We start from the raw sequence: 14,201 nt of genomic DNA, 5'->3' as shown, positions 1-14,201 counted from the left end.
TCCTGACAGGAACATACAAATTCACACTCTCAGAATTTCTCCTTTGATGGCTTCCCACCTACCGATCACATCCTTGCCAGAGAACAACCTCTCCCAATCCATGCTTTTTAGATCCTTTCTCATTTCTTCAAATTTGGCCTCGATTCCTCGATTGTTAGTTCCACAAGATCATAAGCACAAGAGATTCTGATGATTCTGAAAATCCAGCACAACCCACACAGGGAGAAGGTACTCAGGACTCACACCACCAGGTTCAGGAACATTTATTACCTCTCAACCAGAAGGCTCTTAATCCAAAGGGGATAATTTCACCCAACTTCACTTACCCCATCATAGAAATATTCCCACAAACAATGGACTCACTTTCAAGGACTCTTCATCACACGTTCTCGATATTTATTGCTTATTTATTTATTCTTGTTGTTTCTTCTTTTTGAATTTGCACAGTTTGGTGTCTACTTGAACGCCTTAATCGGGCGGTCTTTCATTGATTCTGTTATGGTTATTATTCTATAGATTTATTGACTATGCTTGCCTGCAAGAAAATGAATCACAGGGCTGTATATGGTAACATATATGTACTTTGATAATAAAATTACTTTGAACTTTGAACGTAAAGGCTCCACAAGTTAGGCAGCATCTATGGAGGGAAATGAACAATTGACGCCTTAGATCAAGATTCGTGCTGTTGCCTTCCTGTTCTTTTTCTTTGAGTTTCAAAAATACAGAGCAAAGAGGGTCAAATGGTTTCCAGTACAATGGGAGGAGGTGCCCTATCATATCCACAGGCAAACTCTCAAATCTATTTCTATTTCCACGCTAATCTACTGGCTTCCTCTGTGCTTTTAAGCCTGGTGTGAAATGTTCCAAGGTTTCAAAGTATGTATTCAGTATACAACCTTGAGTTCATCCTGCCACTGGCAGCCATGGAACAAAGAAACACCATGGAACCCACTCAAGAAAGCATCAAGCACCAAACATGCGAAGGAAAAGACCAGCTCAGGCAAACAGCAAGTAAATATCACACAGAATATTAAACAATCAAACCGTGACTCCCCGAAACAGTCCCGGAGTGGCAGCCACCAAGTCAGTTCAGGTTAGTGCCCTGTCAGTGGCTGCAAGCCTCAGCTGCAGAGCCATTTCTGCGCCGAAGCACCTCTATCGAATCACGCAAACAGCAGAAACGGTGTAAGCAGAGACACGTGGATCATGGACTGCAGAGTCCTCCAAAAATGAGTCCACAGCCGCAGAGCACGTTCTGCGCTGAGGACGCTAAACAGCAAACCGCAACGTCCCCCAAAGAAGTGTCCCACATCCACAAGCCACAACATGTCAATCCTATTCAGCAATTCAGCATTCAGAACGCATTTCTTCCCACTCCTTTCTGTGGACAGTCTCCCACTTTCAATTCTGATTCCTGATGAAGGGTTTTGGACTAAAATGTCGAATGCTTTATTCTCTCTGCAGATGCTGAACTCCCCCAGCATTTTATGAGTGTTGATTTAAATTTTCTCTGCACCTGTATAAGGGAGGGATATACGTAGATACTGCCTGGATTCGAGGACATGTGCTATGAGGAGAAGTGGGACAAACCTGGATTGTTTTCTCCGGAGAAGGGGAGGTTGAGGCGAGACTTGATAGAGGGCCATAAGATCATGAATGTTACGAGACACTCCCAACCTCGCCAGCTTCCGAGATTTAAACGTGCTGACTCTCTGGAGTATGAATAGCTGGCGCAGCCTCTTTCAGGGCTTAGGACGTTCCCGTTAATTGATAATCATGTTTTGGGCACCAAGAATTGAGTACTTAAGGAACACCTGAACATAGGTTCAGTGTTCAATCGTAAGCCTGCCAGTGATTTTGTCTAGTGTTTGCTCCGTGCTCAGTTTCTTGATTCCCGTTTGAGACCGCGACTCGATCCCAGCCTCGGATACTCCAGCATCTGGGTCCAAGCCGACCTCGTCAAGGACGGCTGGTATTTTTTCCTCAAAGTTGCAAAGTCTAATACCAGAGGGCATGCATTTAAGGTGAAGAGGATGAGTTCAAAAGAAATGTGCGGGCAAATTTTTACACAGAGAGTGATGGGTGCCTGCAGGTTGTGTTGGTGGAGACACATAGGATAGAAGTGTTTCAGAGGCACATGAATGAGCAGGGATTGGAGGGATGTGGGCAGGAGGTGTTGGTTTAATTAGGTGTTTAATGGCTAGTTTAATGAGATGGGCTGAAGAGCCTGTTCCTGTTCCATGTTCTAGGTCAGAGGTCCCCAACCACTGGGCCGCGGACCGGTACCGGTCCACAAAGCACGTGCTACCAGGCCGTGAGGAAACGATATGAGTCAGCTGCAACTTTCCTCATTCCCTGTCACGCACTGTTGAACTTGAACATAGGGTTGCCAACTCTCCCGTATTTGCCAGGACATCCCACATATTGGGATAAATTGGTTTGTCCTGTATTTCCCCCACTAAGGTAGAGCGTTCCTATGAAACCTTCCGTGCCGAAATGGCGTGAAGTGAAGAAGAAATTACCATTAATTTATATGGGAAAAAATTTTGAGCGTTCCCAGACCCAAAAAATAACCTAACAAATCATACCAAATAACACATAAAACCGAAAATAAATAACACTAGCATATAGTAAAAGCAGGAATTATATGATAAATACACAGCCTATATAAAGTAGAAATAATGTATGTACAGTATAGTCGGGAAGATGAAGGCAAAGCCGATTTGTAGGGGACAAAAAGCGGCACGTACACGCATGTGCACATCACATGCGCAGACAGGTGCCCGCGCAAGGCTTCATGGTCATGGTAGTCTTTCCTGGGGTGAAGCGTTCCGGGATTTGACTAACAACACACATCAAAGTTGCTGGTGAACGCAGCAGGCGAGGCAGCATCTCTGGGAAGAGGTACAGTCGACGTTTCGGGCCGAGACCCTTCGTCAGGACTAACTGAAGGAAGAGCTAGTAGGAGATTTGAAAGATCTCAAATCTCTTAATAGCTCTTCCTTCAGTTAGTCCTGATGAAGGGTCTCGGCCCGAAACGTCGACTGTACCTCTTCCCAGAGATGCTGCCTCGCCTGCTGCGTTCACCAGCAACTTTGATGTGTGTTGCTTGAATTTCCAGCATCTGCAGAATTCCTCGTGTTTCCGGGATGTGACTGCTACTTTTGTCCCTTATTTGGGAGTGAGAAAGTTGGCAACCCTAACTGTAAAAGACATGTTGAGCTGAGTTTAACCCTACTTGAATACCACCCCCCAACCCAGTTGGCTGGTCAGCAAGAATATTGTCAATATTAAACCGGTCCGCGGTGCAAAAGAGGTTGGAGACCCCTGTTCTAGGTGAAGGTGAAAATTAAGAATCGTGAAGCGGCAGAAGGAAATGAGAGCGTTTTATTTTGTAGGCCGGAGTTTGTCCCGTGACGGGTGCTACTTCAGAGACTGACAACACTCCAAGCAGGTGGGAGGCAAAATTATCCTCGTGACAGCATCGTCAAGGTGAAGTTCCGTTTCTTCTGTTGACCCTTGCAGGTGGCTGACACAAAACTGAGCCGCTGTGGTTACCATGGGGAAACAGCTGCTCCCCCTCACCCGCCGGCCCCGAGTCGTCTCAAGGCCCCTGCCTCTACTGATTTAACTGAACCCACTCGCTTCGACGCTGAATATTGCCTGCAGAGCACGGCCTGGGGAGGAGCTGAAGGCAGATTCAATAGAGGTGTTTAGACAAGCACATTAATAAGTTTCTATGTGACTCCTTTGTCCACACGTCCCTCCCCGCTGATCTCCATCCTGGCGCCAACGCACAGGGTCAGAAAAGGCTGCAGAGGGCTGTCGACTCAGCCAGCTCCATCACAGGCACAACCCTCCCCACCCCCGAGGTCATCTTCACCTCTTGTGTCCGGTGCTTCTGATGCAGCCTCCCCTACGCTGGCGAGACCTGTCATAAATTGGGGGACCACTTCGTAGACCATCTCTGCTCCATTTGCCAAATTGGAGTTTACCAGTGGCTCAACATTTTAATTCCCATCCTCATTACAGTGCGTCAGTCCGTCTTGTGCCAAGATGAGGCCACCCTCAGGATGGAGTAACAACACCTCATATTACGTTTGTGTAGCCTCCAACCTGATGGCATGAATATCGATTTCTCCGTCTGGTGAAAAAGATTCCCTCCCCGGCCCCTCTTCTTCTATTCCCTTCTTACCTCTTCTCACCTGCCTATCACCTCCTCCTGGTGCCCCTCTTCCTTCCCTTTCCCCCCATGGTCCACTCTCCTATCAGATTCCTTCTTCACCAGCCCTTGACCTTTCCCACCCACATGGCTTCACCTATCACCTTCCAGTTCTCCTCACCTTTTTATTCTGGCATCTCCTCCCGTCCTTTCCAGTCCTGAAGAAGGACCTTGGCCCAAAATGACGACTGTTTCTTCATTTCCACAGATGCTGCCTGGCCCGCTGGGATCTTCCAGCATTTTGCATGTGTTGCTTTGGATTTCCAGCATCTGCAGGTTTTGTCATGTTTATGGTCTTCAAGAGGTGATGGCTCAAGAAGGTGACATCCATCACGAGCGACCCTCACCAACGAGGACTTGCCCACATCTCATTGCTACCATTCGGGAGGAGGTACAGGAGCCTGAATACATAAGACCATGAGATATAGGAGCAGAAGTAGGCCTTTTGGCCCATCAAGTTTGTTCCGCCATTCAGTCATGGGCTGATCCAATTCTTCCAGTCATCACCACTCCCCTGCTTTCACCCCATACCCTTTGATGCCCTGGCTAATCAAGAACCTATCTATCTCTGCCTTAAATACACCCAATGACTTGGCCTCCACAGCTGCTCGCGACAACAAATTCCACAGATTTACCACCCCCTGACTAAAGTAATTTCTCCGCATCTCAATTCTAAAAGGATGTCCTTCAATCCTGAAGTCGTGCCCTCTTGTCCTAGAATCCCCTACCGTGGGAAATAACTTTGCCATATCTAATCTGTTCAGGCCTTTTAACATTCAGAATGTTTCTATGAGATTCCCCCCTCATTCTCCTGAACTCCAGGGAATACAGCCCAAGAGCTGCCAGATGTTCCTCATACGGTAACCCTTTCATTCCTGGATTCATTCTCGTCAATCTTCTCTGAACCCTCTCCAATATCAGTATATCCTTTCTAAAATAAGGAGCCCAAAACTGCACACAATACTCCAAGAGTGGTCTCACGAGTGCCCTATAGAGCCTCAACATCACAATCCTGCTCTTATATTCTATACCTCAGGAAATAAATGCCCATATTGCATTCGCCTTCTTCACCACCGACTCAACCTAGAGGTTAACCTTTAGGGTATCTTGCACGAGGTCCCTTTGCATCTTTGCATTTTGAATTCACTCTCCATCTAAATAATAATCTGCCCGTTTATTTCTTCCACCAAAGTGCATGATCATTCACTTTCCAACATTGCATTTCATTTGCCACTTCTTTGCCCATTCCCCTAAACTATCTAAGTCTTTCTGCAGGCTCTCTGATTCCTCAACACTACCCGCTCCTCCACCTATCTTTGTATCATCAGCAAATTTAGCCACAAATCCATTAATACCGTAGTCCAAATCATTGACATACATCATAAAAAAACAGCAGTCCCAACACCAACCCCTGTGGAACTCCACTGGTAACCGGCAGCCAGCCAGAATAGGATCCCTTTATTCCCACTCTCTGTTTTCTGCCGATCAGCCAGTGCTCCACCCATGCTAGTAACTCCCCTGTAATTCTATGGGCTCTTATTTTGCTAAACAGCCTCATGTATGGCACCTTTTCAAAGGCCTTCTGAAAATCCAAGTTCAGCACATCTACTACATCTCCTTTGTCTACCCTGCTTGTAATTTCCTCAAAAAATTGCAGTAGGTTTGTCAGGCAGGATTTTCCTTTTAGGAAACCATGCTGGCTTTGGCCTATCTTGTCATGTGCCTCCCTAACAATTGATTCCAAACAACTTCCCAAGCACTGATGTCAGACTAACAGGTCTATAGTTTCCTTTCTGCTGCCTTACACCCTTCTTAAATAGTGGAGTAACATTTGCAATTTTCCAGTCGTCCGGTACAATGCCAGAATCTATCAATTCTTGAAAGGTCATCATTAATGCCTCCGCAATCTCTCCGGCCACATCCTTCAGAACCTGAGGGTGCATTCCATCAGGTCCAGGAGATATATCCACCCTCAGACCATTAAGCTTCCTAAGCACCTTCTCAGTTGTAATTTTCACTGCACAAACTTCACTTCCCTGACACTCCTGAATGTCCGGCATACTGTAGACATCTTCCACTGTGAAGACTGATGCAAAATACGCATTCAGTTCCTCTGCCATCTCTGCATCTCTCATTACAATATGTCCAGCGTCATTTTGCATTGGTCCTATATCTACCCTTGACTCTCTTTTACCCTTTATATACTTAATAAAGCTTTTAGTATCTTCTTTGATATTAGTCGCCAGCTTCCTTTCATAGTTCATCTTTTCTTTCCGATTGACCTTCTTAGTTTCCTTCTGGAAGTTTTTAAAAACTCCCCAATCCTCTATCTTCCCACTTGCTCTGGCTTCCTCGTCAGCCACGGTATTGTTCTTCTTCCCTTTGAAAATTTCTTCTTATTTGGAATATATCTGTCTTGTACTTCCCTCATTTTACGCAGAAACTCCAGCCATTGCTGCCCTGCCGTCCTTCTTGCAAATGCCCCTTTCCAGTCGACTTTGGCCAGTTCTCCTCTCATGCCATTGTAATTTCCTTTATTCCACTGAAATACCAACACATTGAATTTTATTTTTTCCCTCTCAAATTTCAATGTGAACTCGATCATATTGTGATCACTGTACCCTAAGGGTTTATTAACCTTAAGCTCTCTTATCATCTCCAGATCTTTGCACAACACCCAATCCAGCACAGCCGATCCCCTAGTGGGCTCAACAACAAGCTATTCTAAAAAGCTATCCCTTAGACATTCTACAAATTCTCTCTCTTGAGGTCCAGTACTGAGCTGGTTTTCCCAATGCACTTTCATGTTAAAATCCCCAACGATTATCATGACATTGCCTTTCTGACACACCTTTTCTGTCTCCTGCTGTAATTTGTAATCCGCATCCTGGCTGCTGTTTGGATACTGTATACAACTGCCATTAGGGTCCTTTTATCCTTGTCATTTCTTAACTCAACCCATAGAGACTCTACACCTTCCAATCCTATGTCATCTCTTTCCAATGATTTAACATTATTTCTTATACACAGAGCCACACCACCCCCTTTACCTACTAACCTGTCTTTCTGATACACTGTACATCCTTGGACGTTCAGCCCCCGATGGCAGCCATCCTTTAGCCAAGTTTCAGAGATGGCCACAACGTCATATTTGCCAATCCGTAGCTGAATTTCAAGATCATCCATTTTACTCCTTATACACACACTGAACATTTCAGGAACAGCTTCTTCCCCTCCGCCATCATATTTCTGAGTGGACCATGAACCCAAGAACACTACCTCATTATTCAGCTCTCTTTTTCCAGGATTTATTTATTTATTTTTATATATTCTTGGTGTAATTTAAAGCAACACATGTATTGCACTGTACTGCAATTGTCCGTGTGTTTACTTCAGTCTGGGCTGATCTCCAACAACAGCAGTTCTTTCCTTCCTTTTCACCTTCCATCAAATAAAGGATTTTTCTACCTAAATCTAGTCAAGGATGAAAAGGAGCAGGGACAGTTACACCCATCACCTACCCGTCCCCCATGGTTAACTAAAGGCTGGAAACAGAGGTCTCCTGGAGGCCGAGACATTACAGTATATTCTACTCAGGTGGATGTTTTTCACTTATTTTATTGAGATACAATGCAGAACAGGCCCTTTGAACCATGCCGCCCAACAATACCCCGACTTAATCAGGGGACAACTTACAACGACTAATTAACCCACCAGTTGGTACGTTTTTGGACTGTGGGAGGAAACCAAAGCACCCGGGGGAAACCCACGCAGCCACGTACAAACTCCTCACAGCCAGTGGAGCGCAGGGTCTTTTGAAGATATCTTGAAAAGAGCAGAGAAATTCTGTCTGTTATTCAGAGCTTCAAATGGGCTTCTTCCCACTTCCTTTCCAGTTCTGACGAAGGGTTTCGGCCCGAAACGTTGGACTGTTTATTCCTCTCAGTGGATGCTGCCTGACCTGCTGAGTTCCTCCAGAATTTTGTGTGTGTTGCTCTGGATTTCCACCACTATCTGCAGAATCTCTTGTGATTATGTATCTCAGAGTGTACCCTGTGTGTCACGGTTGTCAGACGACAGAACCCAGGTGCAGAGGAACAACAGACTCTCATGTTGAGATAAAACCAAGAATTTATTCATAGGAATTCCAAATGAACATTGGTAGCGTGAAAAAACGATCAACAAAACATTTTAGCTTAATTGAACTATTGCAAAGCACCAGCACCATTATGCAATTAAATGCATTATATTTAATATACGTTAATTTGTTGTTTCTCTGAATTCCTACATGATACAATTATCTGAAATTATATTTGTGTTCAGCTTCAAAATGATAAACAAAAAAAAAACTTTGTGGAAGCAACACTTTTGGGAAAAATTTGTTATCCAGTGTTACCAGAACATAGAACAGTACAGCGCAGGAATACGCCCCTTGTGTTGAGCTAATATAAGCTATTGACACCTAATGCCTGACCTATTGAGTTACTCCAGCATTGCGCGTGTTGTACTGAATCCCTTCTGCCTGCAAAAGGTCCATATCCCTCATTCCCTGCACCTCCATGGGCTTATCCAAGAACTTCTTAAAGTCCTCCATCATATCAGCCTCTACCACCGTGCCTAGTAGCTCATTCCAGGCACCCACCACTAATGTGTAAAATCTTGCCCGCATGTTTCCTCTGAACTTTCCCCCTCTTATCTTACAGGTTTACCCGGTATTTCAACCCCGGATAAAAGATACCAGCTGTCTACTCTATCTACGCCTCTACTCTATTTATGCCTCTCACTGATAAGCTTCTATCAGTATCCATTGATGCAGGTGTCACGGTGAGCGCTGGCAACGACTGAACCCAGGTGCGGAGGAATGACAGACTTCCATGTAGAGACAGAAGCAAGAGTTTATTCATGGCAATTCCAGCAAAACATGTATGACTTGACCAAGTGACACTGCGAGACAAATCATTCTCAAAACACAAGGACCCCACGATCAGTGTTAATTGGGAGTCCACTTTAAATAACCACAGTGTACGGAAAACCCGCACCAGTCAAAATAAACTTCACAAGATTAAACAGAAGCACAAGGGCTTAAGAGACTCAAATTCAGACAGAAATTAACAAATACATGTGCACAGCCCCACAGGGCCCATGACCCTGTGTAAATGTGTTTTCTTGTGGATGAAGGAAGAATTTTATAAGACCATAAGACAAAGGAGCAGAAGTAGGCCATTCGGCCCATCGAGTCGGCCCAGCTTGGTTACTCAGCTCTATAGGACGTTCTCAGGTTCAGAACAGCTTCCATCCTGCTGTTGTAACACTATCGAATGGACCTCTTATATGATAAAGCCCAATGTCAGCAAGCCCGAGTCTACTGGAGGCTGAAGTAGATGGCCTGTCCTGGTTTATGTGGGTGGGTGCAAGGGAGAAATGGGGCTCGCTTTGCTGTTGTTTATTTATTTGTTCAGATACAGTGCAGAATAGGCCCTTCTGGGCCTTTGAGCCATGCTGCCCAATTTACAGGACAATCTACAATGACCAATTAACCAAGTACATCTTTGGAGCCGCTGGAGGGAACCCACGTGGTCACGGGGAGAACGTACAAACTCCTTATGGACAGTGGTGGGAATTGAACCAGTGTCGCTGGTACTGTAAAGCATTGTGCTATCCGCTACACCCTTTTCCTTTTTGCCTGTTGTGTTCTGTGTTGTTCTGCTGAATGTTGTTGGCACCAGAAATGTGTGGCAACACTTGACAGGCTGCTCCCTGAACATCCTCGGGTTTGTTGGTTGTTAACACAAATGACACATTTCACAGTATGTTTTAGTGGACACCTGATAAATAAACTTGAACCCTGAATCTTGAAATCCTGAAATAAAGATGCACTGTCTTCCTCACAATCTACCTCATCATGATCCTTTACCTTATTGCCTGCCTGCACTGCACTTTCTCTGTAACTGTAACACTTTATTCTGCATTCTGTTATTTCTTTACCCTTGTACAAACTCAAAGAAGTTGTTATAGCTGGGGGTGGTAGTGGGGATAAGCTCCCTAGTACCTATTAAATTGTCATAAAGGCAAATACAAGACACAGACACTTAAGTACTAGGAACAGGACAAGATTTATCAAAAAAGCAAGGGGAGTCAGGAAGAAACAACGCTGGACATGGACACAGGCTCTGGACAAGACAAGGACAACAGGCCTGGGCTAGGACTAAGACTAGGAAAGCGGGACCAGGACAAGGAACTTGGATCTAGGAGCCTGGGCAAGGACTCTGAGCCAGAGACTGGACAGGGACCCGGAACCTGGGTCTTGACTCAGGCTCGGACCCCGGATCTAGGCGAGGACAAGACGTGGCTACAGGACTGGATGTGGAACTCCTGCACAGGATGAGGCACATGGATAGGATGAGAATACAAAGCCTTGACTTGGACAGAACGAGGTTCTTGGACTAGGCTCAGACAAGACGAGGTTCTAGGACTTGGCTTGGACTAGATGAGGGACTCCTGGACTGGACGAGAGACTCCTGGACTGGACGAGGGAACTCCAGCACATGATGAGGGAACTCCAGGGCCGGGCTGGGCGAGGTACTCCACTCCAGTACAGGACGAGGAACTCCAGCATAGGACTTGGCTCTTGGACTAGGCTAGGCTCGGCTCTTGGACTCGGCTCGGTTAGGCCCTTGGATACAGAGCCGGGACTCCTTCTTGGAGTGCAGGGCCGGGACCCTTTCTAGGACACAGGACCGGGATGACTGCCGAGGAAACCGTCAGGAATTCAGATGGAGAAGGGGAAGGGAACAGTGCAGCTGGAAATCCTTGGTTTGCAGAGGTACTTATGTGCCACCCCAAAATGAGAATCAGGTGCCTCAATTAAGGCACCCAATGGAACAAGGGAAAACTGGAAAACCCGGAATAAGGATTCATGAACTGGACTGTGAACCAGAATACAGATTTCACGGACCGGACCATGACATAAATGCTCCCAATGACCTGCATCTCAAATAGCCTCTGACAACCAAGTCCAGCTCATGGCCATCACATGGGCTTAGCTACTAAGTCCGGTGGAATTGTTTCTACTGACAGGAGAAGGGGCAAAGGTGGGTTACTGGTGCCTTAAAACCCGTTGCTTTGTGCAGATGGGGCTCGTCAGCCGTGGTTGGCAGCTCATCAAGGAGAAGGAAAACTGATCTCAAACCTCCACTGCCTTGTGGCTATACCCACTCACGGGGAAATGCTTCGGGAGGAAACCCCGAGGAAAAATCCAGAGCTGGCGTTTCTAGGGTAGTCCTTCATTGAGTTCAACTCAGACAGACAACTCCTGTGATGCTGCTGGTACCAAGCTGTATTGGATCCTGCCATTCCTTTGGGCACGTGGTGAGATCAGATGCCTGGTGAGTGGGAGCCTGCTACATGGACAGTGGGTTGCTCTCCAGATTGCTAGTCCTATTTGCTCATGAGTGGCCCAAATCCCTCCAAAGCAGGGGTTCCCAAACCTTTTTATGCCATAGACCCTTAACATTAACCAAGGGGTCCGTGTATCCCAGATTGGGAATCCCTGCTCTAAAACTTTCCTCTCCATGTACCTGTGCAAATGACTTTTAAATGCTGTTTTTGTACCTGTCTCAACCACTTCCTCCGGCTGCTTGTTCCATCTGCACACTACTGTCTGTGTGAAGAAGTTGATACCCCGTTTTTAAATCTATCCCCTCTCATCTTAAACCTTGCCCTTTATTTTTAGGTTACATTTTTTGGGGAAGAAGACTGTGTGTATTCACCCTAGTGATCTTATACAGTAATTATGTGGGCGTCACGGTAGCGTAGCAGTTAGCGCAGCGTTATCACAGTTCGAGGCGTTCTGAAGTTCCAGAATTCAATTCCATTACTTTCTGTAAGAAGCTTGTATGTTTTCCCCCATGAACTGCGTGGGTTTCCTCCGGGTGCTCCCGTTTCCTCCCACAGTCCAAAGACGTACCGGTTGTTAGGGTTAATTAGTCACTGTGAATTGCCCTGTGATTCGGAGGGTTGCTGGGTAGTGCGGCTCGTTGGGATGGAAGGGTGTGTTCTGAGCTATATCTCCAAATAAAATTAAAAAATAACGTAGAATTTATTCATAAAATTAATTATAGGGGAAACATAAAGGACTGAGTCTTCTTTTACGTAAGTTGTACCATCAAGTGGTTCACAGACTTACAATATACCAACAACATGTCTGTGAAGTTTTTGAGAGGCTGTTAGAGAGGCCTCAGCCTTTCAAAACTGAACATAGTTTGTAATAAAGAATATGTACAGAAAGATATACCGGCTGTTCCCCGGGACACTGATGGAGACGGACGTCGGGTAGCACTGGCAGACCATCAGCTCAGTGAACGATGTGCTTTCACTCGTTAAAGGTGTAATGCTGAGGCTTTATAAGGCACTGGTCAGACCACATTTGGCGTATCGTGAACAGTTTCCAGCCCCTTACCTAAGGAAGGATGTGTTGGGGCATTTGAGAGGGTTCAGAGGAGGATGATCCCCGGAATGAAAGGGTTAACGTATGAGTGCCGTTTGATTGCTCTGGGCCGGTACTCACCGGAGTTTAGAAGAACAGCAGAGCAGACGCGATAGGCCAAATGGCCTAATTCTGATTCTTTGTCTTAACGGGGTTATGCCCTGCCTGAAACTCGGAATGCCGCCTGCCAGCTGACCCATTCCAGTGCAGCTAGCGCACCTTCAAAAGGCAGTCCGGGGCACGCTCTCTCCTCGCTGCTACCATCAAGGTGGAGGTACAGGAGCTCGAAGACACACACTCAACGATTCAGGAACAGCTTCTTTCCCTCCGCCATCAGATTTCTGAACGGACATGGAACCAACCCACGAACGGTACCTCAAGAGTAACACTGTTCCGTTTGTCTGTATCATGGTGAATGACAATTAAACTTGAACGTGATATTTTCTGCCTTTTTATTCTACCTATTTAATTTAGTTTTAAAAATATAATTCCGCCTGCCTGTAATTTATAGATTTTTATTATTATGTGTAGCAATTTACCGCTGCCGCAAAACAACACATTTCACATCAGCCAGTGGTCCTAAACTTGAATCTTGGTCTGATACCCTCCCACCTCCCTCCACCACCCCCCTCCCATACAGCACCCGGGGCACTTCAATTGGTCATGACTCGGGTCGAGCCCCTTGAAGCTGGGTGCGTAGTAACCAACCCCCCGCGCTCGGAGAGGCCGGGCGGCCGGGGAGCCACAGCCCGGGGTGCTGCTTTGCATACAGGTGCCGCGGCGACAATAACTGCGCCAGCAGCCCGCCTGCCTGCCAGCTCCCTCCCTCAATGACTTTGCTGACTGCAGTGGAAAAAGTATATAAAAAACACTATCAGCTTAAAGTGGTAAATGATCAGCCAAATGAGACCGCTTCAAAGTGGTGCACTTGTGCACTCAGTGTGTCGGATAGGGTAGCGCCCAACAATGGAACCTTTCACCGCTTCGGTCAGACACATATTCCACTTGGCTTCATAAATATATGAAATCTTACACAGTTTCTTTCACTCCAGTGCCCTTCCCCCCCAACACCTGTAGGCTATAGGCAGGAGTTTTCACTGCGCCGAGTTCAGAAGTGCAGCCTGAAGCCGCAGTCCTCTTAGGTTTTGTAATGGAACAGTGATACTTAGAGTATTTTTTTCCAAAGGACCCTGGCAAGGTTTCCCCTGTAAGCTTCAGCTGAGAAAACATTAACCAGCCCACGGAGCTGACTGTGTTTTCTTTTGTACACTAACAGCTCGGCTACACTTTAAGCGAAGAAACATACTGGAAACTGCGCTGGAATCCCGTCCTGGTCGTCCGCCGTGGACTGGGGATGCTTGTTTCAGCGCAGAGGCCGAAAGCTCAGATACCCAAAGTTAAAGTTCAAAGTAACGTTATCATCAAAGAATGGTCATGTCACCATACACTGCCTCGAGGTTCCTTCCCTTGTGGGCATTTACAGGAAAATAA

General features: G+C 46.2%; 1 long non-coding RNA gene across 3 annotated transcripts in view; it reads left to right on the top strand.

Annotated features, from left to right (window-relative positions):
• Positions 1-13,144, top strand: part of LOC140210103 (uncharacterized) — a 67,515-nt gene extending 54,371 nt beyond the window's left edge. For 2 of the 3 annotated variants that reach the window (XR_011889156.1, XR_011889155.1), the window contains exons 3-4: positions 3,402-4,616; positions 8,929-13,144. This is a non-coding gene — a long non-coding RNA (uncharacterized lncRNA). The remainder of the gene's footprint in view (positions 1-3,401; positions 4,617-8,928) is intronic. The other variant, XR_011889157.1, reaches the window with a different exon arrangement.
• Positions 13,145-14,201: the final 1,057 nt, after the last annotated feature.

This window comes from Mobula birostris, chromosome 14 (genome assembly GCF_030028105.1).
Source record: "Mobula birostris isolate sMobBir1 chromosome 14, sMobBir1.hap1, whole genome shotgun sequence".
NCBI lineage: Eukaryota > Metazoa > Chordata > Chondrichthyes > Myliobatiformes > Myliobatidae > Mobula > Mobula birostris.
Note: the sequence above shows the minus strand (reverse complement) of the source record. Positions and strands in the feature narration are given on the sequence as shown.